Here is a 25,953-nt window from a genome sequence, read left to right as displayed (position 1 = left end):
CTCACTAGCTAGCAAACGTAGCTACACACTAATATCAATGTCAGCATGTGAAGTCGCTAGTTGGCGGTAAAATTGCCGTAAACAAACTTCACTATCAATTTAGAAGTCTATCCCACTGAGTTCAGCTTGCAGTTGGTCTCTTATCCAGAGCCAGTTCAGCTTACAGTTGGTCTCTTATCCAGAGCCAGTTCAGCTTACAGTTGGTCTCTTATCCAGAGCCAGTTCAGCTTGCAGTTGGTCTCTTGCCCAGAGCCAGTTCAGTTTACAGTTGGTCTCTTATCCAGAGCCAGTTCAGCTTACAGTTGGTCTCTTGCCCAGAGCCAGTTCAGCTTGCAGTTGGTCTCTTGCCCAGAGCCAGTTCAGCTTACAGTTGGTCTCTTGCCCAGAGCCAGTTCAGCTTACAGTTGGTCTCTTGCCCAGAGCCAGTTCAGCTTGCAGTTGGTCTCTTGCCCAGAGCCAGTTCAGCTTGCAGTTGGTCTCTTGCCCAGAGCCAGTTCAGCTTGCAGTTGGTCTCTTGCCCAGAGCCAGTTCAGCTTGCAGTTGGTCTCTTGCCCAGAGCCAGTTCAGCTTGCAGTTGGTCTCTTGCCCAGAGCCAGTTCAGCTTGCAGTTGGTCTCTTGCCCAGAGCCAGTTCAGCTTGCAGTTGGTCTCTTGCCCAGAGCCAGTTCAGCTTACAGTTGGTCTCTTGCCCAAAGCCAGTTCAGCTTGCAGTTGGTCTCTTGCCCAGAGCCAGTTCAGCTTGCAGTTGGTCTCTTGCCCAGAGCCAGTTCAGCTTGCAGTTGGTCTCTTGCCCAGAGCCAGTTCAGCTTGCAGTTGGTCTCTTGCCCAGAGCCAGTTCAGCTTGCAGTTGGTCTCTTGCCCAGAGCCAGTTCAGCTTGCAGTTGGTCTCTTGCCCAGAGCCAGTTCAGCTTGCAGTTGGTCTCTTGCCCAGAGCCAGTTCAGCTTGCAGTTGGTCTCTTGCCCAGAGCCAGTTCAGCTTGCAGTTGGTCTCTTGCCCAGAGCCAGTTCAGCTTACAGTTGGTCTCTTGCCCAGAGCCAGTTCAGCTTGCAGTTGGTCTCTTGCCCAGAGCCAGTTCAGCTTACAGTTGGTCTCTTGTCCAGAACGAGTGCAGCACTACGTTTTATTTCATCCACTGATACAACATAGGCTTTCGCCAAATTGACAGTTTCATGATTTTTATTTCTGGGGTATGGATTATCCCTTTAAACGTCAGTGTGTAGGCTATGTAGAATGTATGTACAGTCGTGGCCAAAAGTTTTGAGAATGACACAAATATTAATTTTCACAAAGTCTGCTGCCTCAGTTTGTATGATGGCAATTTGCATATATTCCAGAATGTTATGAAGAGTGATCAGATGAATTGCAATTAATTGCAAAGTCCCTCTTTGCCTTGCAAATGAACTGAATCCCCCAAAAAATAGGACCAGCTGACATCATGTCAGTGATTCTCTTGTTAACACAGGTGTGAGTGTTGACGAGGACAAGGCTGGAGATCACTCTGTCATGCTGATTGAGTACGAATAACAGACTGGAAGCTTCAAAAGGAGGGTGGTGCTTGGAATCATTTTTCTTCCTCTGTCAGCCATGGTTACCTGCAAGGAAACACGTGCCGTCATCATTGCTTTGCACAAAAAGGGCTTCAGAGGGAAGGATATTGCTGCCAGTAAGATTTCACCTAAATCAACCATTTATTGGATCATCAAGAACTTCAAGGAGAGCGGTGCAATTGTTGTGAAGAAAACTTCAGGGCGCCCAAGAAAGTCCAGCAAGCGCCAGGACCGTCTCCTAAAGTTGATTCAGCTGCAGGATTGGGGCACCACCAGTACAGAGCTTGCTCAGGAATGGCAGCAGGCAGGTGAGAGTGCATCTGCATGTACAGTGAGGCAAATACTTTTGGAGGATGGCCTGGTGTCAAGAAGGGCAGCAAAAAAGCCACTTCTCTCCAGGAAAATTCTGCAAAAGGTACAGGGATTGGACTGCTGAGGACTGGGGTAAAGGCATTTTCTCTGATGAATCCCCTTTCCAATTGTTTGGGGCATCCGGAAAAAAGCTTGTCCGGAGAAGACAAGCTGAGCGCTACCATCAGTCCTGTGTCATGCTAACAGTAAAACATCCTGAGACCATTCATGTGTGGGGTTGCTTCTCAGCCAAGGGAGCGAACCCACTCACAATTTTGATTAAGAACACAGCCATGAATAAAGAATGGTACCAAGACATCCTCCGAGAGCAACTTCTCCCAACCATCCAGGAACAGTTTGCCATAAGGCAAAGTGATAACTAAGTGGCTTGGGGAACAAAACATCGATATTTGGGTCCATGGCCAGGAAACTCTCCAGACCTTTATCCCATTGAGAACTTGTGGTCAATCCTCAAGAGGCGGGTGGGTGGACAAACAAACCCCACAAATTCTGACAAACTCCAAGCATTGATTATGCAAGAATGGGCTGCCATCAGTCAGGATGTGGCCCAGAAGTTAATTGACAGCATGCCAGGGCAGATTGCAGAGGTCTTGAAAAAGAAGGGTCAACACTGCAAATATTGACTCTTTACATCAACTTCATGTAATTGTCAATAAAAGCCTTTGACAGTTATGAAATGCTTGTAATTATACTTCAGTATTCCATAGTAACATCTGACAAAAATATCTAAAGACACTGAAGCAGCAAACTTTGGAAATTAATATTTGTGTCATTCTCAAAACATTTGGCCACGACTGTTGGCCGTAATCTTTTTACAATGTTGAGACTCTTCTGTCTGGAGGCCCTCTGTATCACTGGTACAATTGTTAGCCATGTTTATGACTAATGAATCCAATTAGTCTATTGAGCCGTACAAGGCCGGGCTGGTTTAGTACAGCATGTGCCACTGTAGAGGACTCCTCCTAGCTTAACATGTTCACAATGAGGCTATAGTCTAGACCTTCTCACAGTCAGATGGTCAAATAATTAATATTAGATTCTTGCTATCTGGGATCCTTGGGATGTACCAACTCTGACATTGCCACATTGAAGTTGAAATGTTTAAGATGAGGGTTAAGGTTAGGGTTATGGTAGGGGTTAAGCTGAGGGTTATGGTAAGGGTAGGGGTTAGGGTTATGGTAAGGGTAGGGGATAGGGTTAAGTTTAGGGTTATGGTAAGGGTAGGGGTTAAGGTTAGGGATGTCCGAACGGGATAGCACTAACCATTCATATTATTAATGGTTCCTGGATGTTAGTGAGAATGAATCCCATTGCTAATAACATAACATTTCCCACGAATTCTATAGGTTACAGCAGCATGGCAACTAGCCTAATGCGCGCAGTAGTGGATGTTTTTCTTGAATTAGAGTCTGTTGGGAATTCAGGCTTCCTCTGTTTTATTTTGTCATTGTCCTTCTGCCATATCCTCTGCATTGTGTGGATATAAGATTTACTGTGCCTAAAAAGGTGTTAAGAGACCTGTCATTCTAATCAGGGTCAGCTGACCGGGATGCCTAATATACTGTAGTTATGTTACATGGGTGGATGATGTATATGTTAAGAATAGAATAGCACTGTCTGTGACAAAGGAACATTAACCAATTATGTTCTCATGTTCTTAGTTGATAGTAGACATTCATAAGGCATATAGGCCTGTATTGAGAATGACATTCATAAGGGCATATAGGCCTGTATTGAGAATGACATTCATAAGGGCATATAGGCCTGTATTGAGAATGACATTCATAAGGGCATATAGGCCTGTATTGAGAATGACATTCATGTGTTTGGAGATTACAAAATGGTACTTTAAAGTGACTTACTTTATCTAAGTACTTTGAAACAGCAAATCAAAACTGAGAGACATGATTTTTTGGGGGGGACATTTTAGTAATTTAGCAGATGCTCTTATCCAGACCGACTTACAGAGCAATTAGGGTTTAAGTGCCTTGCTCAAGGGCACATTGACCGATTTTTTTTTTTTTTTCTCCCCCAATTCACCTTGGGGATTGGAACCAGCAAACGTTTGGTTACTGGCCCAATGCTCTAACCGCAGTATTGTTTGTGTGTTTTTCTCCCTCCCTCCCTGTACAGGTACCACCTGGTGAAGCTGCTGGAGAGGTTTGGAAAGTGAAACAGTTTGACTTCCTGTTCCACAAGTCTGGACCAATGGTTGGCCAGCTCCGAGGATACTGCTTCGTTAACTTCCACACCAAAGAGGTACAACACCAAACCAACCATTTCACATCTTTCAATTCCAAGAAAAGATTAGCTCACGAACGTGAAAAGTTAGGGATTGTCAAAAGCTATAGACGGCATAGACAAGAGGCGCGATATAGCCGGCCATTTCCAATCTCTCCCCGTGAAAATATTGTTTCAAACTTAATAGGGCTCCACTCCACGAAGAGCTGATGAAGATCTCTTGTTTAGTGTGATGGGAGGCAGTCCCCTGGGTGTTATTCAGAGGAGCTCTATGTGTATTAGCCTCATACACACACACAGACACATCCTCATCAGCCATTATTGTCTCTGTTGTCATCACTCTATGAAAAGGAATGATGATATAATGATTTGTGTAAGAGGTCTTGGATAAGAGTGTCTGCTAAGTGACTACAATGTAATGATACTGACCTAGTTTCGGATGGGGGAAATTATGATTTTCATGAGGATCAAACACGTACTCTTTTTCCAATCTCCAGGAAGCAGAGCGGGCGATCCATTGTCTAAATGGGAAGCTGGCCCTCTCCGAGAAGCTGGTGGTGCGCTGGGCACACGCACAGGTAAAGGTAAGGGTCCCTCTCTGAAACCTCTTGCCTTTACACACACACGCACACACGCATACGCATGGCCAGTGATTCATTGTGGCTTCCTCAGTTAGGGTGCAAGGCTAGCCCAATACAGGTCATTAAGTTGTACAGAGTTAGCCTGTATGTTAGCGTCCTGCATGCAACTGTGTTTGCCTGTGGTCTGGTCAGTGGTGTGACTGTTTTTGGGTACTGCACTGTGGCAGCATGTAGGACATTAGCTGAAAGGCAGTAGTGTAGGACGTTAGCTGAAAGGTAGTAGTGTAGGACGTTAGCTGAAAGGCAGTAGTGTAGGACGTTAGCTGAAAGGTAGTAGTGTAGGACGTTAGCTGAAAGGTAGTAGTGTAGGACTTTAGCTGAAAGGTAGTAGTGTAGGACGTTAGCTGAAAGGCAGTAGTGTAGGACGTTAGCTGAAAGGTAGTAGTGTAGGACTTTAGCTGAAAGGTAGTAGTGTAGGACGTTAGCTGAAAGGCAGTAGTGTAGGACATTAGCTGAAAGGTAGTAGTGTAGGACGTTAGCTGAAAGGTAGTAGTGTAGGACGTTAGCTGAAAGGTAGTAGTGTAGGACGTTAGCTGAAAGGTAGTAGTGTAGGACGTTAGCTGAAAGGTAGTAGTGTAGGACGTTAGCTGAAAGGTAGTAGTGTAGGACGTTAGCTGAAAGGTAGTAGTGTAGGACGTTAGCTGAAAGGCAGTAGTGTAGGACGTTAGCTGAAAGGTAGTAGTGTAGGACATTAGCTGAAAGGTAGTAGTGTAGGACGTTAGCTGAAAGGTAGTAGTGTAGGACTTTAGCTGAAAGGTAGTAGTGTAGGACGTTAGCTGAAAGGCAGTAGTGTAGGACGTTAGCTGAAAGGTAGTAGTGTAGGACTTTAGCTGAAAGGTAGTAGTGTAGGACGTTAGCTGAAAGGCAGTAGTGTAGGACATTAGCTGAAAGGTAGTAGTGTAGGACATTAGCTGAAAGGTAGTAGTGTAGGACGTTAGCTGAAAGGCAGTAGTGTAGGACGTTAGCTGAAAGGCAGTAGTGTAGGACGTTAGCTGAAAGGTAGTAGTGTAGGACGTTAGCTGAAAGGCAGTAGTGTAGGACGTTAGCTGAAAGGTAGTAGTGTAGGACGTTAGCTGAAAGGTAGTAGTGTAGGACTTTAGCTGAAAGGTAGTAGTGTAGGACGTTAGCTGAAAGGTAGTAGTGTAGGACGTTAGCTGAAAGGCAGTAGTGTAGGACGTTAGCTGAAAGGTAGTAGTGTAGGACTTTAGCTGAAAGGTAGTAGTGTAGGACGTTAGCTGAAAGGTAGTAGTGTAGGACTTTAGCTGAAAGGTAGTAGTGTAGGACGTTAGCTGAAAGGCAGTAGTGTAGGACATTAGCTGAAAGGTAGTAGTGTAGGACGTTAGCTGAAAGGCAGTAGTGTAGATCATTAGCTGAAAGGCAGTCGTGTAGCCAGCCAGTCCGTCAGTACCTCCTAGGCCGGGCCAGGGGTGATCTCTTGGACTCCAGCGACCCTGGTCTTTCCCTAACAATAGACAGCTGCCGTGTGGACTAAGGAAATCCTGTATAGTCCCAAATCACACCCCTTCTGTGCACACCCTGTCCCCCGTCTCCCACTCCTTGGACAACAACAATTCTGTGTCCACACACACACACATAAGATAGATCAATCAAAAAAGGAATGTAACTGGTATGTTTCCATATTTATTTATCTTATTTTATCTTTATTGTTTCTGTACAGCAAAGTTTCTGTACAGCACTTTGAGATATCAGCTGATGTACGAAGGGCTATATAAATACATTTGATTTGATTTAACTAGGCAAGTCAGTTAAGAACAAATTCTTATTTACAATGACGGCCTAGGAACAGTGGGTTAACTGCCTTGTTCAGGGGCAGAATGACAGATTTTTACCTTGTCAACTCGGGGATTCGATCTAGCAACCTTTCCGTTACTAGTCCAACGCGCTAACCACTAGGCTACCTGCCAACATGGCATCCATATGCCATCCACATGCCATCCATTTACCCTTCTAAAACTGACTATCCTACCGATCCTCAACTTCGGCGATGTTATTTACAAAATAGCTTCCAATGCCCTACTCAGGAAACTGGATGCAGTCTATCACAGTGCCATCCGTTTTGTCACCAAAGCCCCATATACCACCCACCACTGCGACCTGTATGCTCTAGTCGGCTGGCCCTCGCTACATATTTGTCGCCATACCCACTGGCTCCCGGTCATCTATAAGTCTATGCTAGGTAAAGCTCCGCCTTATCTCAGCTCACTGGTCTTGATAACAACACCCACCCATAGCACGCGCTCCAGCAGGTATATCTCACTGGTCATCCCCAACCCAACACCTCCTTTGGCCGCCTTTCCTTCCAGTTCTCTGCTGCCAATGACTGGAACGAATTGCAAAAATCGCTGAAGCTGGAGACTTATATTTCCCTCACTAACTTTAAACATCACATATCTGAGCAGCTAACCGTTCGCTGCAGCTGTACATAGCCCATCTAAATATCCCACCCAATCTACCTACCTCATCCCCATATTGTTTTTATTTACTTTTCTGCTCATTTGCACACCAGTATTTAAACTTGCACATCTTCATCTGCTCATCTATCACTCCAGTGTTAAATTGTAATTACTTCGCTACTATGGCCTATATATTGCCTTAACTCCTCAAGCCATTTGCACACATTGTATATAGACTTTCTTTTTTTCTATTGTGTTATTGTCTGTACACTTATTTATTCCATGTGTAACTCTGTTGTGGTTGTTGTGTCGCACTGCTTTGCTTTATCTTGGCCAGGTCGCAGATGTAAATGAGAACTTGTTCTCAACTAGCCTACCTGGTTAAATAAAGGTGAAATAAAAATAATAAAAATCCACATGCCGTCCATATTCCATCCATAAACCATCTATATACCACCCATATGCCATCTATATACCATCTATATACCATCCATATACCATCTATATACCATCCATATGCCATCTATATACCATCCATATGCCATCTATATACCATCCATATGCCATCTATATACCATCTACAGTTGAAGTCGGAAGTTTACATACAGTCGTGGCCAAAAGTTTTGAGAATGACACAAATATTAATTTTCACAAAGTCTGCTTCCTCAGTTTGTATGATGGCAATTTGCATATGCTACAGAATGTTATGAAGAGTGATCAGATGAATTGCAATTAATTGCAAAGTCCCTCTTTGCCATGCAACTGAACCGAATCCCCCAAAAACATGTCCACTGCATTTCAGCCCTGCCACAAAAGGACAGGCTGACATCATGTCAGTGATTCTCTCGTTAACACAGATGTGAGTGTTGACGAGGACAAGGCTTGAGATCACTCTGTCATGCTGATTGAGTTCGAATAACAGACTGGAAGCTTCAAAAGGAGGGTGGTGCTTGGAATCATTGTTATTCCTCTGTCAACCATGTACCTGCAAGGAAACATGTGCCATCATCATTGCTTTGCACAAAAATGGCTTCACAGGCAAGGATATTGCTGCCAGTAAAATTGCACCTAAATCAACCATTTTTTGGATCATCAAGAACTTCAAGGAGAGCGGATCAATTGTTGTGAAGAAGGCTTCAGGGCGCCCAAGAAAGTCCAGCAAGCGCCAGGACCGTCTCCTATAGTTGATTCAGCTGCGGGATTGGGGCACCACCAGTACAGAGCTTGCTCAGGAATGGCAGCAGGCAGATGTGAGTGCATCTGCACGCACAGTGAGGCAAAGACTTTTGGAGGATGGCCTGGTGTCAAGAAGGACAGCAAAGAAGCCACTTCTCTCCAGGAAAAACATCAAGGACAGACTGATATTCTGCAAAAGGTACAGGGATTGGACTGCTGAGGACTGGGGTAAAGTCATTTTCTCTGATGAATCCCCTTTCCGATTGTTTGGGGCATCTGGAAAAAAGTTTGCCCGGAGAAGACAAGTTGAGCGCTACCATCAGTCCTGTGTCATGCCAACAGTAAAGCATCCTGAGACCATTCATGCGTGGGGTTGCTTCTCAGCCAAGGGAGTGGGCTCACTCACAATTTTGATTAAGAACACAGCCATGAGAAAGCAACTTCTCCCAACCATCCAGGAACAGTTTGGTGACGAACAATGCCTTTTCCAGCATGATGGAGCAACTTGCCATAATGCAAAGGTGATAACTAAGTTGCTTAGGGAACAAAACATCGATATTTTGGGTCCATAGCCAGGAAACTCCCCAGACCTTTATCCCATTGATAACTTGTGGTCAATCCTCAAGAGGCGGGTGGACAAACAAAACCCCACAAATTCTGACACTCCAAGCATTGATTATGCAAGAATGGGCTGCCATCAGTCAGGATGTGGCCCAGAAGTTAATTGACAGCATGCCAGGGCGGATTGCAGAGGTCTTGAAAAAGAAGGGTCAACACTGCAATTTTGACTCTTTGCATCAACTTCATGTAATTGTCAATAAAAGCCTTTGACACGTATGAAATGCTTGTAATTATACTTCAGTATTGCATAGTAACATCTGACAAAAAATATCTAAAGACACTGAAGCAGCAAATTTTGTGGAAATTAATATTTGTCACTTTCAAAACTTTTGGCCACGACTGTGCACTTAGGCTGTCATTAAAACTTGTTTTTCAACCACTCCACTAATTTCTTGTTAACCAACTATAGTTTTGGCAAGTCGGTTAGGACATCTACTTTGTGCATGACACAAGTAATTTTTCCATCAAATCAAATTTTATTTTTCACATACACATAGTTAGCAGATGTTAATGCGAGTGTAGCGAAATGCTTGTGCTTCTAGTTCCAACAATGCAGTAATAACCAACGAGTAATCTAACAATTCCACAACTACCTTATACACACAAGTGTAAAGGGATAAAGAATATGTACATAAAGATATATGAATGAGTGATGGTACAGAACGGCATAGGCAAGATGCAGTAGATGGTATCGAGTACAGTATATACATATGAGATGAGTAATGTATGGTATGTAAACATTATATAAAGTGGCATTGTTTAAAGTGGCTAGTGATACATTTTTTACATCAATTTCCATTATTAAAGTGGCTGGAGTTGAGTCAGTGTGTTGGCAGCAGCCACTCAATGTTAGTGGTGGCTGTTTAACAGTCTGGATGGCCTTGAGATGGAAGCTTTTTTTCAGTCTCTCTGTCCCTGCTTTGATGCACCTGTACTGACCTCGCCTTCTGGATGATAGCGGGGTGAACAGGCAGTGGCTCGGGTGGTTGTTGTCCTTGATGATCTTTATGGCCTTCCTGTGACATCGGGTGGTGTAGGTGTCCTGGAGGGCAGGTAGTTTGCCCCCGGTGATGCGTTGTGCAGACCTCACTACCCTCTGGAGAGCCTTACGGTTGTGGGCGGAGCAGTTGCCATACCAGGCGGTGATACAGCCCGACAGGATGCTGTCGATTGTGCCTCTGTAAAAGTTTGTGTGCTTTTAGTAACAAGCCAAATTCCTTCAGCCTCCTGAGGTTGAAGAGGCGCTGCTGCATGGCCACGCAGTCGTGGGTGAACAGGGAGTACAGGAAAGGGCTCAGAACACACCCTTGTGGGGCCCCAGTGTTGAGGATCAGCGGGGTGAAGATGTTGTTACCTACTCTCACCACCTGGGGGCGGCCCGTCAGGAAGTCTAGTACCCATTTGCACAGGGCAGGGTCGAGACCCAGGGTCTCGAGCTTGATGACGAGTTTGGAGGGTACTATGGTGTTAAATGCTGAGCTATAGTCGATGAACAGCATTCTCACATAGGTATTCCTCTTGTCCAGATGGGTTAGGGCAGTGTGCAGTGTGGTTGCAATTGCGTCGTCTGTGGACCTATTGGGGCGGTAAGCAAATTGTCTCGGGTCTCGGGTGTCAGGTAGGGTGGAGGTGATATGGTCCTTGACTAGTCTCTCAAAGCACTTCATGATGACGGAAGTGAGTGCTGCGGTAGTCGTTTAGCTCATTTACCTTAGCTTTCTTGGGAACAGGAACAATGATTACCCTCTTGAAGCATGTGGGGCCAGCAGACTGGCATAAGGTTTGATTGAATATGTCCGTAAACACACCAGCCAGCTGGTCTGCGCATGCTCTGAGGACGCGGCTGGGAATGCCGTCTGGGCCTGCAGCTTTGCGAGGGTTAACGTTTAAATGTTTTACTCACCTCGGCTGCAGTGAAGGAGAGTCCGCAGGTTTTGTTTACAGAGAGTCTGCAGGTTTTGTTTACAGACAGATTATTTCACTTTTAATTCACTGTATCACAATTCCAGTTGGTCAGAAGTTTACATACACTAAGCTGAATGTGCCTTTAAACAGCTTGGAAAATTCCAGAAATTATGTCATGGCTATAGAAGCTTCTGATAGGCTAATTGACATAAATTGGAGGTGTACCTGTGGATGTATTTCAAGGCCTACCTTCAACCTCAGTGCCTCTTTGCTTGACATCATGGGAAAATCAAAAGAAAAAAATTGTAGACCTCCACAAGTCTGGTTCATCCTTGGGAGCAATTTCCAAACGCCTGAAGGTACCACGTTCATCTGTACAAACAATAGTACGCAAGTATAAACACCATGGGACCACGCAACCGTCATACCTCTCTGGAAGGAGACGAGTTCTGTCTCCTAGAGATCAACGTACTTTGATATAAAAAGTGTAAGTCAATCCCAGTACAACAGCAAAGAACCTTGTGAAGATGCTGGAGGAAACGGGTACAAAAGTACAGTGCCTTGCGAAATTATTCGGCCCCCTTGAACTTTGCGACCTTTTGCCACATTTCAGGCTTCAAACATAAAGATATAAAACTGTATTTTTTTGTGAAGAATCAACAACAAGTGGGACACAATCATGAAGTGGAACGACATTTATTGGATATTTCAAACCTTTTTAACAAATCAAAAACTGAAAAATTGGGCGTGCAAAATTATTCAGCCCCCTTAAGGTAATACTTTGTAGCGCCACCTTTTGCTGCGATTACAGCTGTAAGTCGCTTGGGGTATGTCTCTATCAGTTTTGCACATCGAGAGACTGAAATTTTTTCACATTCCTCCTTGCAAAACAGCAAGGAGATTTGTGCAATATACGACTGATTGTTGTCCTATGGACAGAGTCTCCCACCTCAGCTGTAGATCTCTGCAGTTCATCCAGAGTGATCATGGGCCTCTTGGCTGCATCTCTGATCAGTCTTCTCCTTGTATGAGCTGAAAGTTTAGAGGGACGGCCAGGTCTTGGTAGATTTGCAGTGGTCTGATACTCCTTCCATTTCAATATTATCGCTTGCACAGTGCTCCTTGGGATGTTTAAATTTGGGAAATCTTTTTGTATCCAAATCCGGCTTTAAACTTCTTCACAACAGTATCTCGGACCTGCCTGGTGTGTTCCTTGTTCTTCATGATGCTCTCTGCGCTTTTAACGGACCTCTGAGACTATCACAGTGCAGGTGCATTTATACGGAGACTTGATTACACACAGGTGGATTGTATTTATCATCATTAGTCATTTAGGTCAACATTGGATCATTCAGAGATCCCCACTGAACTTCTGGAGAGAGTTTGCTGCACTGAAAGTAAAGGGACTGAATAATTTTGCACGCCCAATTTTTCAGTTTTTGATTTGTTAAAAAAGTTTGAAATATCCAATAAATGTCGTTCCACTTCATGATTGTGTCCCACTTGTTGTTGATTCTTCACAAAAAAATACAGTTTTATATCTTTATGTTTGAAGCCTGAAATGTGGCAAAAGGTCGCAAAGTTCAAGGGGGCCGAATACTTTCGCATCTATCGCAACCCATCTATACACCATCCATATGCCATCTATACACCATCCATATGCCATCAATATGCCATCTATACACCATCCATATGCCATCTATACACCATCCATATGCCATCAATATGCCATCTATACACCATCCATATGCCATCTATACACCATCCATATGCCATCAATATGCCATCTATACACCATCCATATGCCATCCATATACCATCAATACACCATGTCTGACTCAGAGAGCCATTCTGAGTAGAACCTTTCTAACATGATGGTCAAGTAATGGTCCTTCAACGATATAGTCTATTGATTCAACGATATAGTCTATTGATTCAACGATATAGTCTATTGATTCAACGATATTGTCTATTGATTCAAGGATACAGTCTATTGATTTGTATGCAATTGCTGTTCCTTGTGATTGTCATGATCTCTCTTTGTCTTGTCAAGTCACCTTGACCAAGGCCATTTACTGGAGATCCCCTTCAGCTTTGTCTCGTCAAGTCACCTTGACCAAGGCCATGTACTGGAGATCCCCTTCAGCTTTGTCATGTCAAGTCACCTTGACCAAGGCCATGTACTGGAGATCCCCTTCAGCTTTGTCTTTAACCGAGGGATCATTTTATATTTCCGTCACTTCAGAGACTGATTGCCTCATCTCTGAGCCTGACCTCTGAACCTGTGTACTTACAGATAATGGAGGGAAGAGAAACTAATCTAAATCATCTGAAGATAGAAATATGAGACAGATCACACATGCAGAAAATAGACCTGTGGCCCTTGTCTATCCGGAGCATATAGGATACATTCTAATAGAAGGACTTGCCAAATAGAAGGGAGTATTTGAGGGTCATGGTCATATAAATGTGTGTCCATTGTCTATTATGACTAGTGTGTTCGGTAGTCTGGCGTGAGAAACAATTATGGGTGTGTTTACTTTCAATGTAATACTTATTTCTATGTTACGTTGAGGAATAAAGGTTTTCATTCATCCATCCATCCATCCATTCATCCATCCATCCATCCATTCATCCATCCATTCATCCATCCATTCATCCATCCATCCATACTGGATCAGAAAGCTAACTTGTGCTTTTTGAAACCAGGACATGAACTGATTACTGAACCTGGTAAGTCTGATAATAGTCATTTCTGGTATACTGAAGTGTGTGTTGTGGTTCTTCTCTCCACAGGCTCACATTGCATCAGTCACGTGGGTGAAGTTGAGGGATGGTTTTGAGAGGAATTAATACACACTTCTATTGCTGTGCCGTTCAGCTTCCCCACAATGCCTTTGGATTTGACCAAAAACAGCACCAGACAAACAGTGACACACTACCTGCCTGCTCCATGGTGCGACTGAGCTAAACGGGCTCCGCTCTGGTTACCTGGTCCAACCATGGTGCGACAGTAAGCTAGCCCACCCCGAAGCTCTGCTCCCTATCTCTGTGGTTACCAGTTCAGGCTCTGCTCTGCTCAGCAGCTATGTCATGTGGGAGGAAGTTGCAGTTCATTCTCTAAAACCTCTCCTCATATCTCATAATTATTTCATCACTTTAATCACAAGTCTCACAGGTGTCCTAGCTTTTGTTTTTGTCCATCTCTCTCTTTGTTTCTCTCTCTCTCTCTATTTATTTGTCTCTGTCTCTCTCTCTGTCTCTCTCTGTCTCTCTCTCTCTCTGTCTGTCTGTCTGTCTATCTCTGTTTCTGTCTCTCTGTTTCTGTCTCTCTGTTTCTGTCTCTCTCTGTTTCTGTCTCTCTCTGTTTCTGTCTCTCTCTTCTGTCTCTCTCTGTTTCTGTCTCTCTCTGTTTCTGTCTCTCTCTGTTTCTGTCTCTCTCTGTTTCTGTCTGTCTCTGTTTCTGTCTGTCTCTGTTTCTCTCTGTCTCTCTCTGTCTCTCTCTGTCTCTCTCTGTCTCTCTCTGTCTCTGTCTCTGTCTCTCTCTGTCTCTCTCTCTCTGTCTCTCTCTTCCAGAGGTTTGAGGGTTTCCGAGGGGATAAGAATGGTCCTGCCAGCCTAGTGCCATTGTGCAGTGCAGTGCAGAGCTAGACTTACCAACCAGTCTCAGGTCTGTCCAATCTCTGTCTCTTTGCCCCTCATCCTCTTTCTCCGACTCTCTCCCTTCATGCTTCACACACCCTCCTTTCCTACAGTATACATGTTTTAGAAGCTTATGAATTACGGTATGATAGACCCCATTAGGGTGTGTATGAGACTAACCCATGATTAACATCTAAAAGTCAAATTTCATGTTAGTGGCGCAGCAGTCTAAGACACTGCATCGCCGTGCTTGAGGCATCACTACAGAACCTGGTTCAATCCCAGGCAGTGCCACAACCGGGAGTCCCATAGGGCGGCGCACAATTGGCCCAGCATCGTTAGGGGAGGGTTTGGCCGAGGGGGTTTGGCCGAGCGACTCCTTGTTGCGGGCCGGGGGCCTGCAGGCTGACTTTGGTCGTCAGTTGGACTGTATTTTCTCCAACACATTGGTGCGGCTGGCTTCCGGGTTAAGCAGGCGGGCGGGTGTTAAGAGGCATAGTTTGCGGGGCATGTTTCGGAGGACGCGTATGACTCGACCTTCGCCTCTCCCAAGCCCGTTGGGGAGTGATGAAACAGGATCGCAATTGAATATCACCAAATTGTGGAGAAAATGGAGGGAAAATACAAAAAAAACATCACTTTACAAATGATGAACATTTCGGTTTAGTATTTTAATTGCTTGACAAGGAAGTTCCTTTTGAAAGGAGCCGTTATAAAAACAAATGGCCTCTTAGCTCTAATTCATACTATTAGTGTTATTACTGAAACAACCATGTCTAAGATGGACTTTTAGGAAGAGTCCTTAGGAATGTATTTTACTGTAAACTTCAAAAACACACTTACCAACCATAGACCTGTCAGTGTGGAGGAAGTGATGAAAGATAAACACGGAGTTTCCTTTTCCCCCTCCTCCCCCACACTCTCTAGTTTGCTTCCCCACTTACTCACTCTCCTCACAGTCACTCTCCCTCTCTCTATAACGCTCTCCTTCTCACAGTCACTCTCTCCCTCTCTCTATAGCGCTCTCCTTCTCACAGTCACTCTCCCTCTCTCTATAACGCTCTCCTTCTCACAGTCACTCTCTCCCTCTATACTCTCTCTATAACTCTCTCCTTCTCACAGTCACTCTCTCCCTCTCTCTATAACGCTTTCCTTCTCAGTCACTCTCCCTCTCTCTATAACGCTCTCCTTCACAGTCACTCGCTCCCTCTCTCTATAACGCTCCTTCTCACAGTCACTCTCTCCCTCTCTCTATAACACTCTCCTCACAGTCACTCTCTCCCTCTCTCTATAGCGCTCTCCTTCTCACAGTCACTCTCCCTCTCTCTATAACTCTCCTTCTCACAGTCACTCTCTCCCTCTCTCTATAACGCTTTCCTTCTCAGTCACTCTCTCCCTCTCTCTATAACGCTCTCCTTTTCAGTCACTCTCTCCCTCTCTCTATAGCGCTCTCCTTCTCAGTCACTCTCTCCCTCTCTCTATAGCGCTCTCCTTCTCACAGTCACTCTCCCTCTCTCTATAACGCTCTCCTTCTCACAGTCACTCTCTCCCTCTCTCTATACTCTCTCTATAACTCTCTCCTCATAGTCACTCTCTCCCTCTCTGAATTACGCTCTCCTCAGTCACTATTGCCTCTCTCTATAACGCTCTCCTTTTCAGTCACTCTCTCCCTCTCTTTAACTCTCTCCTTCTCAGTCACTCTCTCCTTGTCTCTAACTTTCTCCTCATAGTCACTCTCTCCTTCTCAGTCACTCTCTCCCTCTCTCTATAGCGCTCTCCTTCTCACAGTCACTCTCCCTCTCTCTATAACGCTCTCCTTCTCAGTCACTCTCTCCCTCTCTCTATAACGCTCTCCTTCTCAGTCACTCTCCCTCTCTCTATAACGCTTTCCTTCTCAGTCACTCTCCCTCTCTCTATAGCGCTCTCCTTCTCACAGTCACTCTCTCCCTCTCTAAATAACGCTCTCCTCACAGTCACTATTGCCTCTCTCTATAATGCTTTCCTTCTCAGTCACTCTCTCCCTCTCTCTATAACGCTCTCCTTCTCAGTCACTCTCCCTCTCTCTATAACGCTCTCCTTCTCAGTCACTCTCCCTCTCTCTATAACGCTCTCCTTCTCAGTCACTCTCCCCCTCTCTCTATAACGCTCTCCTTCTCAGTCACTCTCTCCCTCTCTCTATAACGCTCTCCTTCTCACAGTCACTCTCTCCCTCTCTCTATAACGCTCTCCTTCTCACAGTCGCTCTCTCCCTCTCTCTATAACGCTATTCTTCTCACAGTCACTCTCCCTCTCTCTATAGCGCTCTCCTTCTCACAGTCCCTCTCCCTCTCTCTATACTCTCTCTATAACTCTCTTCTCAGTCACTCTCTCCCTCTCTCTATAGCGCTCACCTTCTCAGTCACTCTCTCCCTCTCTCTATAGCGCTCTCCTTCTCACAGTCACTCTCCCTCTCTCTATACTCTCTCTATAACTCTCTTCTCAGTCACTCTCTCCCTCTCTCTATAGCGCTCTCCTTCTCACAGTCACTCTCCCTCTCTCTATAGCGCTCTCCTTCTCACAGTCACTCTCCCTCTCTCTATAACGCACTCCTTCTCACAGTCACACTCTCCCTCTCTCTATACTCTCTCTATAACTCTCCTTCTCACAGTCACTCTCTCCCTCTCTCTATAACACTCTCCTTCTCAGTCACTCTCTCCCTCTCTTTATAACGCTCTCCTTCTCAGTCACTCTCTCATTCTCTCTATAGCGCTCTCCCTCTCCTTCTCAGTCACTCTCCCTCTCTCTATAACGCTCTCCTTCTCAGTCACTCTCTCCCTCTCTCTATAGCGCTCTCCTTCTCACAGTCACTCTCCCTCTTTCTATAACGCTCTCCTTCTCACAGTCACTCTCCCTCTCTCTATACTCTCTCTATAACTCTCTCCTCATAGTCACTCTCTCCCTCTCTAAATAACGCTCTCCTCAGTCACTATTGCCTCTCTCTATAACGCTCTCCTTTTCAGTCACTCTCTCCCTCTAACTCTCTCCCTCTCTTTAACTCTCTCCTTCTCAGTCACTCTCTCCTTGTCTCTAACTTTCTCCTCATAGTCACTCTCTCCTTCTCAGTCACTCTCTCCCTCTCTCTATAGCGCTCTCCTTCTCACAGTCACTCTCCCTCTCTCTATAACGCTCTCCTTCTCACAGTCACTCTCTCCCTCTCTCTATACTCTCTCTATAACTCTCTCCTCATAGTCACTCTCTCCCTCTCTAAATTACGCTCTCCTCAGTCACTATTGCCTCTCTCTATAACGCTCTCCTTTTCAGTCACTCTCTCCCTCTCTTTAACTCTCTCCTTCTCAGTCACTCTCTCCTTGTCTCTAACTTTCTCCTCATAGTCACTCTCTCCTTCTCAGTCACTCTCTCCCTCTGTCTATAGCGCTCTCCTTCTCACAGTCACTCTCCCTCTCTCTATAACGCTCTCCTTCTCAGTCACTCTCTCCCTCTCTCTATAGCGCTCTCCTTCTCACAGTCACTCTCTCCCTCTCTAAATAACGCTCTCCTCACAGTCACTATTGCCTCTCTCTATAATGCTTTCCTTCTCAGTCACTCTCTCCCTCTCTCTATAACGCTCTCCTTCTCAGTCACTCTCCCTCTCTCTATAACGCTCTCCTTCTCAGTCACTCTCCCTCTCTCTATAACGCTCTCCTTCTCAGTCACTCTCCCCCTCTCTCTATAACGCTCTCCTTCTCAGTCACTCTCTCCCTCTCTCTATAACGCTCTCCTTCTCACAGTCGCTCTCTCCCTCTCTCTATAACGCTTTCCTTCTCAGTCACTCTCCCTCTCTCTATAATGCTATTCTTCTCACAGTCACTCTCCCTCTCTCTATAGCGCTCTCCTTCTCACAGTCCCTCTCCCTCTCTCTATACTCTCTCTATAACTCTCTTCTCAGTCACTCTCTCCCTCTCTCTATAGCGCTCACCTTCTCAGTCACTCTCTCCCTCTCTCTATAGCGCTCTCCTTCTCACAGTCACTCTCCCTCTCTCTATACTCTCTCTATAACTCTCTTCTCAGTCACTCTCTCCCTCTCTCTATAGCGCTCTCCTTCTCACAGTCACTCTCCCTCTCTCTATAGCGCTCTCCTTCTCACAGTCACTCTCCCTCTCTCTATAACGCACTCCTTCTCACAGTCACACTCTCCCTCTCTCTATACTCTCTCTATAACTCTCCTTCTCACAGTCACTCTCTCCCTCTCTCTATAACACTCTCCTTCTCAGTCACTCTCTCCCTCTCTTTATAACGCTCTCCTTCTCAGTCACTCTCTCATTCTCTCTATAGCGCTCTCCCTCTCCTTCTCAGTCACTCTCTCCCTCTCTCTATAACGCTCTCCTTCTCAGTCACTCTCTCCCTCTCTCTATAGCGCTCTCCTTCTCACAGTCACTCTCCCTCTCTCTATAGCGCTCTCCTTCTCACAGTCACTCTCCCTCTCTCTATAACGCTCTCCTTCTCAGTCACTCTCTCCCTCTCTCTATAACGCTCTCCTTCTCAGTCACTCTCCCTCTCTCTATAACGCTTTCCTTCTCAGTCACTCTCCCTCTCTCTATAACGCTCTCCTTCTCACAGTCACTCTCTCCCTCTCTAAATAACGCTCTCCTCACAGTCACTATTGCCTCTCTCTATAATGCTTTCCTTCTCAGTCACTCTCTCCCTCTCTCTATAATGCTCTCCTTCTCAGTCACTCTCCCTCTCTCTATAACGCTCTCCTTCTCAGTCACTCTCCCCCTCTCTCTATAACACTCTCCTTCTCAGTCACTCTCTCCCTCTCTCTATAACGCTCTCCTTCTCACAGTCACTCTCTCCCTCTCTCTATACTCTCTCTATAACTCTCTCCTTCTCACAGTCACTCTCTCCCTCTCTCTATAACGCTCTCCTTCTCAGTCACTCTCCCCCTCTCTCTATAACGCTCTCCTTCTCACAGTCACTCTCCCTCTCTCTATAGCGCTCTCCTTCTCACAGTCACTCTCCCTCTCTCTATAACGCTCTCCTTCTCACAGTCACTCTCTCCCTCTCTCTATACTCTCTCTATAACTCTCTCCTTCTCAGTCACTCTCTCCCTCTCTCTATAACGCTCTCCTTCTCAGTCACTCTCTCCCTCTCTCTATACTCTCGCTATAACTCTCTCCTTCTCACAGTCACTCTCTCCCTCTCTCTATAACGCTCTCCTTCTCAGTCACTCTCTCCCTCTCTCTATAACGCTCTCCTTCTCAGTCACTCTCTCCCTCTCTCTATAACGCTCTCCTTCTCAGTCACTCTCTCCCTCTCTCTATAGCGCTCTCCTTCTCACAGTCACTCTCCCTCTTTCTATAACGCTCTCCTTCTCACAGTCACTCTCCCTCTCTCTATACTCTCTCTATAACTCTCTTCTTAGTCACTCTCTCCCTCTCTCTATAGCGCTCTCCTTCTCACAGTCACTCTCCCTCTCTCTATAGCACTCTCCCTCTCTCTATAACGCACTCCTTCTCACAGTCACACTCTCCCTCTCTCTATACTCTCTCTATAACTCTCTCCTTCTCACAGTCACTCTCTCCCTCTCTCTATAACGCTCTCCTTCTCAGTCACTCTCTCCCTCTCTCTATACCGCTCTCCTTCTCAGTCACTCTCTCCCTCTCTCTATAGCGCTCTCCTTCTCACAGTCACTCTCCCTCTTTCTATAACGCTCTCCTTCTCACAGTCACTCTCCCTCTCTCTATACTCTCTCTATAACTCTCTCCTCATAGTCACTCTCTCCCTCTCTAAATTACGCTCTCCTCAGTCACTATTGCCTCTCTCTATAACGCTCTCCTTTTCAGTCACTCTCTCCCTCTAACTCTCTCCCTCTCTTTAACTCTCTCCTTCTCAGTCACTCTCTCCTTGTCTCTAACTTTCTCCTCATAGTCACTCTCTCCTTCTCAGTCACTCTCTCCCTCTCTCTATAGCGCTCTCCTTCTCACAGTCACTCTCCCTCTCTCTATAACGCTCTCCTTCTCAGTCACTCTCCCTCTCTCTATAACGCTCTCCTTCTCAGTCACTCTCTCCCTCTCTCTATAGCGCTCTCCTTCTCACAGTCACTCTCCCTCTTTCTATAACGCTCTCCTTCTCAGTCACTCTCCCTCTCTCTATAACGCTTTCCTTCTCAGTCACTCTCCCTCTCTCTATAATGCTCTCCTTCTCACAGTCACTCTCTCCCTCTCTCTATAACGCTCTCCTTCTCAGTCACTCTCCCTCTCTCTATAACGCTCTCCTTCTCAGTCACTCTCTCCCTCTCTCTATAACGCTCTCCTTCTCACAGTCACTCTCTCCCTCTCTCTATAACGCTCTCCTTCTCACAGTCACTCTCTCCCTCTCTCTATAACGCTTTCCTTCTCAGTCACTCTCCCTCTCTCTATAACGCTCTCCTTCTCACAGTCACTCTCTCCCTCTCTCTATAACGCTCTCCTTCTCACAGTCACTCTCTCCCTCTCTCTATACTCTCTCTATAACTCTTTCCTTCTCACAGTCACTCTCTCCCTCTCTCTATAACGCTCTCCTTCTCAGTCACTCTCTCCCTCTCTCTATAACGCTCTCCTTCTCAGTCACTCTCTCCCTCTCTCTATAACGCTCTCCTTCTCAGTCACTCTCTCCCTCTCTCTATAGCGCTCTCCTTCTCACAGTCACTCTCCCTCTTTCTATAACGCTCTCCTTCTCACAGTCACTCTCCCTCTCTCTATAGCACTCTCCCTCTCTCTATAACGCACTCCTTCTCACAGTCACACTCTCCCTCTCTCTATACTCTCTCTATAACTCTCTCCTTCTCACAGTCACTCTCTCCCTCTCTCTATAACGCTCTCCTTCTCAGTCACTCTCTCCCTCTCTCTATACCGCTCTCCTTCTCAGTCACTCTCTCCCTCTCTCTATAGCGCTCTCCTTCTCAGTCACTCTCCCTCTTTCTATAACGCTCTCCTTCTCACAGTCACTCTCCCTCTCTCTATACTCTCTCTATAACTCTCTCCTCATAGTCACTCTCTCCCTCTCTAAATTACGCTCTCCTCAGTCACTATTGCCTCTCTCTATAACGCTCTCCTTTTCAGTCACTCTCTCCCTCTAACTCTCTCCCTCTCTTTAACTCTCTCCTTCTCAGTCACTCTCTCCTTGTCTCTAACTTTCTCCTCATAGTCACTCTCTCCTTCTCAGTCACTCTCTCCCTCTCTCTATAGCGCTCTCCTTCTCACAGTCACTCTCCCTCTCTCTATAACGCTCTCCTTCTCAGTCACTCTCCCTCTCTCTATAACGCTCTCCTTCTCAGTCACTCTCTCCCTCTCTCTATAGCGCTCTCCTTCTCACAGTCACTCTCCCTCTTTCTATAACGCTCTCCTTCTCAGTCACTCTCCCTCTCTCTATAACGCTTTCCTTCTCAGTCACTCTCCCTCTCTCTATAATGCTCTCCTTCTCACAGTCACTCTCTCCCTCTCTCTATAACGCTCTCCTTCTCAGTCACTCTCCCTCTCTCTATAACGCTCTCCTTCTCAGTCACTCTCTCCCTCTCTCTATAACGCTCTCCTTCTCACAGTCACTCTCTCCCTCTCTCTATAACGCTCTCCTTCTCACAGTCACTCTCTCCCTCTCTCTATAACGCTTTCCTTCTCAGTCACTCTCCCTCTCTCTATAACGCTCTCCTTCTCACAGTCACTCTCTCCCTCTCTCTATAACGCTCTCCTTCTCACAGTCACTCTCTCCCTCTCTCTATACTCTCTCTATAACTCTTTCCTTCTCACAGTCACTCTCTCCCTCTCTCTATAACGCTCTCCTTCTCAGTCACTCTCTCCCTCTCTCTATAACGCTCTCCTTCTCAGTCACTCTCTCCCTCTCTCTATAACGCTCTCCTTCTCAGTCACTCTCTCCCTCTCTCTATAGCGCTCTCCTTCTCACAGTCACTCTCCCTCTTTCTATAACGCTCTCCTTCTCACAGTCACTCTCCCTCTCTCTATAGCACTCTCCCTCTCTCTATAACGCACTCCTTCTCACAGTCACACTCTCCCTCTCTCTATACTCTCTCTATAACTCTCTCCTTCTCACAGTCACTCTCTCCCTCTCTCTATAACGCTCTCCTTCTCAGTCACTCTCTCCCTCTCTCTATACCGCTCTCCTTCTCAGTCACTCTCTCCCTCTCTCTATAGCGCTCTCCTTCTCACAGTCACTCTCCCTCTTTCTATAACGCTCTCCTTCTCACAGTCACTCTCCCTCTCTCTATACTCTCTCTATAACTCTCTCCTCATAGTCACTCTCTCCCTCTCTAAATTACGCTCTCCTCAGTCACTATTGCCTCTCTCTATAACGCTCTCCTTTTCAGTCACTCTCTCCCTCTAACTCTCTCCCTCTCTTTAACTCTCTCCTTCTCAGTCACTCTCTCCTTGTCTCTAACTTTCTCCTCATAGTCACTCTCTCCTTCTCAGTCACTCTCTCCCTCTCTCTATAGCGCTCTCCTTCTCACAGTCACTCTCCCTCTCTCTATAACGCTCTCCTTCTCAGTCACTCTCCCTCTCTCTATAACGCTCTCCTTCTCAGTCACTCTCTCCCTCTCTCTATAGCGCTCTCCTTCTCACAGTCACTCTCCCTCTTTCTATAACGCTCTCCTTCTCAGTCACTCTCCCTCTCTCTATAACGCTTTCCTTCTCAGTCACTCTCCCTCTCTCTATAATGCTCTCCTTCTCACAGTCACTCTCTCCCTCTCTCTATAACGCTCTCCTTCTCAGTCACTCTCCCTCTCTCTATAACGCTCTCCTTCTCAGTCACTCTCTCCCTCTCTCTATAACGCTCTCCTTCTCACAGTCACTCTCTCCCTCTCTCTATAACGCTCTCCTTCTCACAGTCACTCTCTCCCTCTCTCTATAACGCTTTCCTTCTCAGTCACTCTCCCTCTCTCTATAACGCTCTCCTTCTCACAGTCACTCTCTCCCTCTCTCTATAACGCTCTCCTTCTCACAGTCACTCTCTCCCTCTCTCTATACTCTCTCTATAACTCTTTCCTTCTCACAGTCACTCTCTCCCTCTCTCTATAACGCTCTCCTTCTCAGTCACTCTCTCCCTCTCTCTATAACGCTCTCCTTCTCAGTCACTCTCTCCCTCTCTCTATAACGCTCTCCTTCTCAGTCACTCTCTCCCTCTCTCTATAGCGCTCTCCTTCTCACAGTCACTCTCCCTCTCTCTATACTCTCTCTATAACTCTCTCCTCATAGTCACTCTCTCCCTCTCTAAATTACGCTCTCCTCAGTCACTATTGCCTCTCTCTATAACGCTCTCCTTTTCAGTCACTCTCTCCCTCTAACTCTCTCCCTCTCTTTAACTCTCACCTTCTCAGTCACTCTCTCCTTGTCTCTAACTTTCTCCTCATAGTCACTCTCTCCTTCTCAGTCACTATCTCCCTCTCTATATAACGCTCTCCTTCTCAGTCACTCTCTCCCTCTCTCTATATCTCTCTCCCTCTATAGCTCTCTCCCTCTATAGCTCTCTCCCTCTACAGCTCTCTCCTTCTCACAGTCGCTCTCTCCTTCTCTGTCACTCTCTCCTTCTCAGTCACTCTCTCCCTCTCTCTGTAGCTCTCTCCCTCTATAGCTCTCTCCCTCTACAGCTCTCTCCTTCTCACAGTTGCTCTCTCCTTCTCTGTCACTCTCTCCTTCTCTGTCACTCTCTCCTTCTCAGTCACTCTCTCTCTTCCCCTCTCTCCTGTACAAAGTACAAGTGCGACAATCCGTGCGATTGAGGCCAAGCTTCAGATGATGGAGAACCCAGATGGAGAGGAGTACCAGGGCCACTCAACCTACATGTACAACAAGCCCCCAGAGAAGAAACACCTACAGCCCTACAGCAGACCCTTCTGCAAGTTCAGGAGATGACACAAATGAGATGGAGACAGACCATCCAACACCTAGGCTCGAACAATTCCGGTAACTTTCCCAAAATGTCCAGGTTTTGCAGAAATCCCAGTTTGAAGATTCCCAGTATCAGAAGGGAATAAGCAGGAAATCCAGAATCCTCCAACCAGAATTTGTGGAAAATCTGGTAATTTTGGTAAAGTTACTGGAATTTTAGTAAAGTTACTGGAATTGTGGTCAAGTTACTGGAATTGTGAATATTGTCTAACTGTTAAGTTATTATTCCACTTTGGCACTCAGGCTACTTCCACTAGTCTGTTTGGACTATCATGTTTGGCTTGGTAATGACTGCAGTTGGCAAGAGCACAAACAGATCTGGGACCAGGCTACAGTGGGAGAGGTCAGGCCACCAAACCAAAACCTCTGTACTGTATGGCTTCAGGTTTGGACAGACAGCACGACAAGCCATTTGACAGGTGAAAGCCTCACACTGTCTGCTTTATTTTGAGCTAGAGTGTATTCTTACTTGGGAGAGGAGGGATTTTTTATTTGAGTTGTTTTTCTAATCTTATTTTCAATAACTTTTAACTGCTATATATTTTATGATGTGTACAATATCACACCTTCAATTTATCTTACTGTTGTTTATTTTTGTCATTGTAATGTTTAATTTCTCTCTTTGCTGTTTAGTGTTGGGAGTTTGACATTATTAGCCTTAATAATTACCCATTTTCCAGGGCACGTCGTCACAAAGCGTCTCAGAGAAGGAGTGCTGATCTAGGATCAGGTCCCTTCTCTTATTCATTATGATGTAGAAGGGAAGCCTAGATCAGCACTCCTACTCTGAGATGCTTGGTGAATATGGGCCCTGATTTAGTGGATCATATAATGTTTCCTATACCTGCTCAGTCTGAGTCCCTTATTCAGCATGTTATGTTGGTCTGTAGTCACAAAAGGGAAGACATGGCATAAAATGGTGTCTTTTGAAAACTGAGTAGTTGTCACCTTTCTGTGTTTCTTGTGATCAAAAGTCATGAAAATGTATTTAATTCATGTTTTTTTTAGTGTGATTTGATGGCAACTTTGTATTCATGCTATGACACCCAGTAAACCAAGAAACTACATTGTCACTCAACTCATGCATGGTTCCTTCATTAAATAGTATTTTTTTAATGTTATATGTTTGTTTTGTTTGTTCTCCTTTTGATTTCAATGTTATGCCCATATGTTTCTGTATTGTAGCCTACTTGTTGTTTTTTGGAAGTGTTTACAGGGCTGTTTTATTCATCCCATAATTTGTAGATCTGCCAAATGGTTAGAAGAATCTGGTACTACTAGAGTATGAGATTTCCATCGCTATTTACCACTCCTCATCAATGTTGTGCACAGTAGCTCTGTCCTCAATGAGGTTTTAATGTAATACCAGTCCTCAGTATAGTCTCGTCAAAAAACGCGAATTAGATTTTCTTCAATCACGAAATGAGTCACTTGATATCCCATTTTTGTGCTGCCTCACTGCACTCCCATTTAAATG

General features: G+C 45.5%; 1 pseudogene; it reads left to right on the top strand.

Annotated features, from left to right (window-relative positions):
- LOC139422740 (probable RNA-binding protein 18) overlaps positions 1–25,503 on the top strand; it is a 36,954-nt pseudogene extending 11,451 nt beyond the window's left edge.
- The last annotated feature ends 450 nt before the right edge of the window (positions 25,504–25,953 follow it).

This window comes from Oncorhynchus clarkii, chromosome 12 (genome assembly GCF_045791955.1).
Source record: "Oncorhynchus clarkii lewisi isolate Uvic-CL-2024 chromosome 12, UVic_Ocla_1.0, whole genome shotgun sequence".
Classification (NCBI taxonomy): domain Eukaryota; kingdom Metazoa; phylum Chordata; class Actinopteri; order Salmoniformes; family Salmonidae; genus Oncorhynchus; species Oncorhynchus clarkii.
The sequence above is the reverse complement of the archived record's forward strand: the minus strand, read 5'-3'. Positions and strand labels throughout refer to the sequence as shown.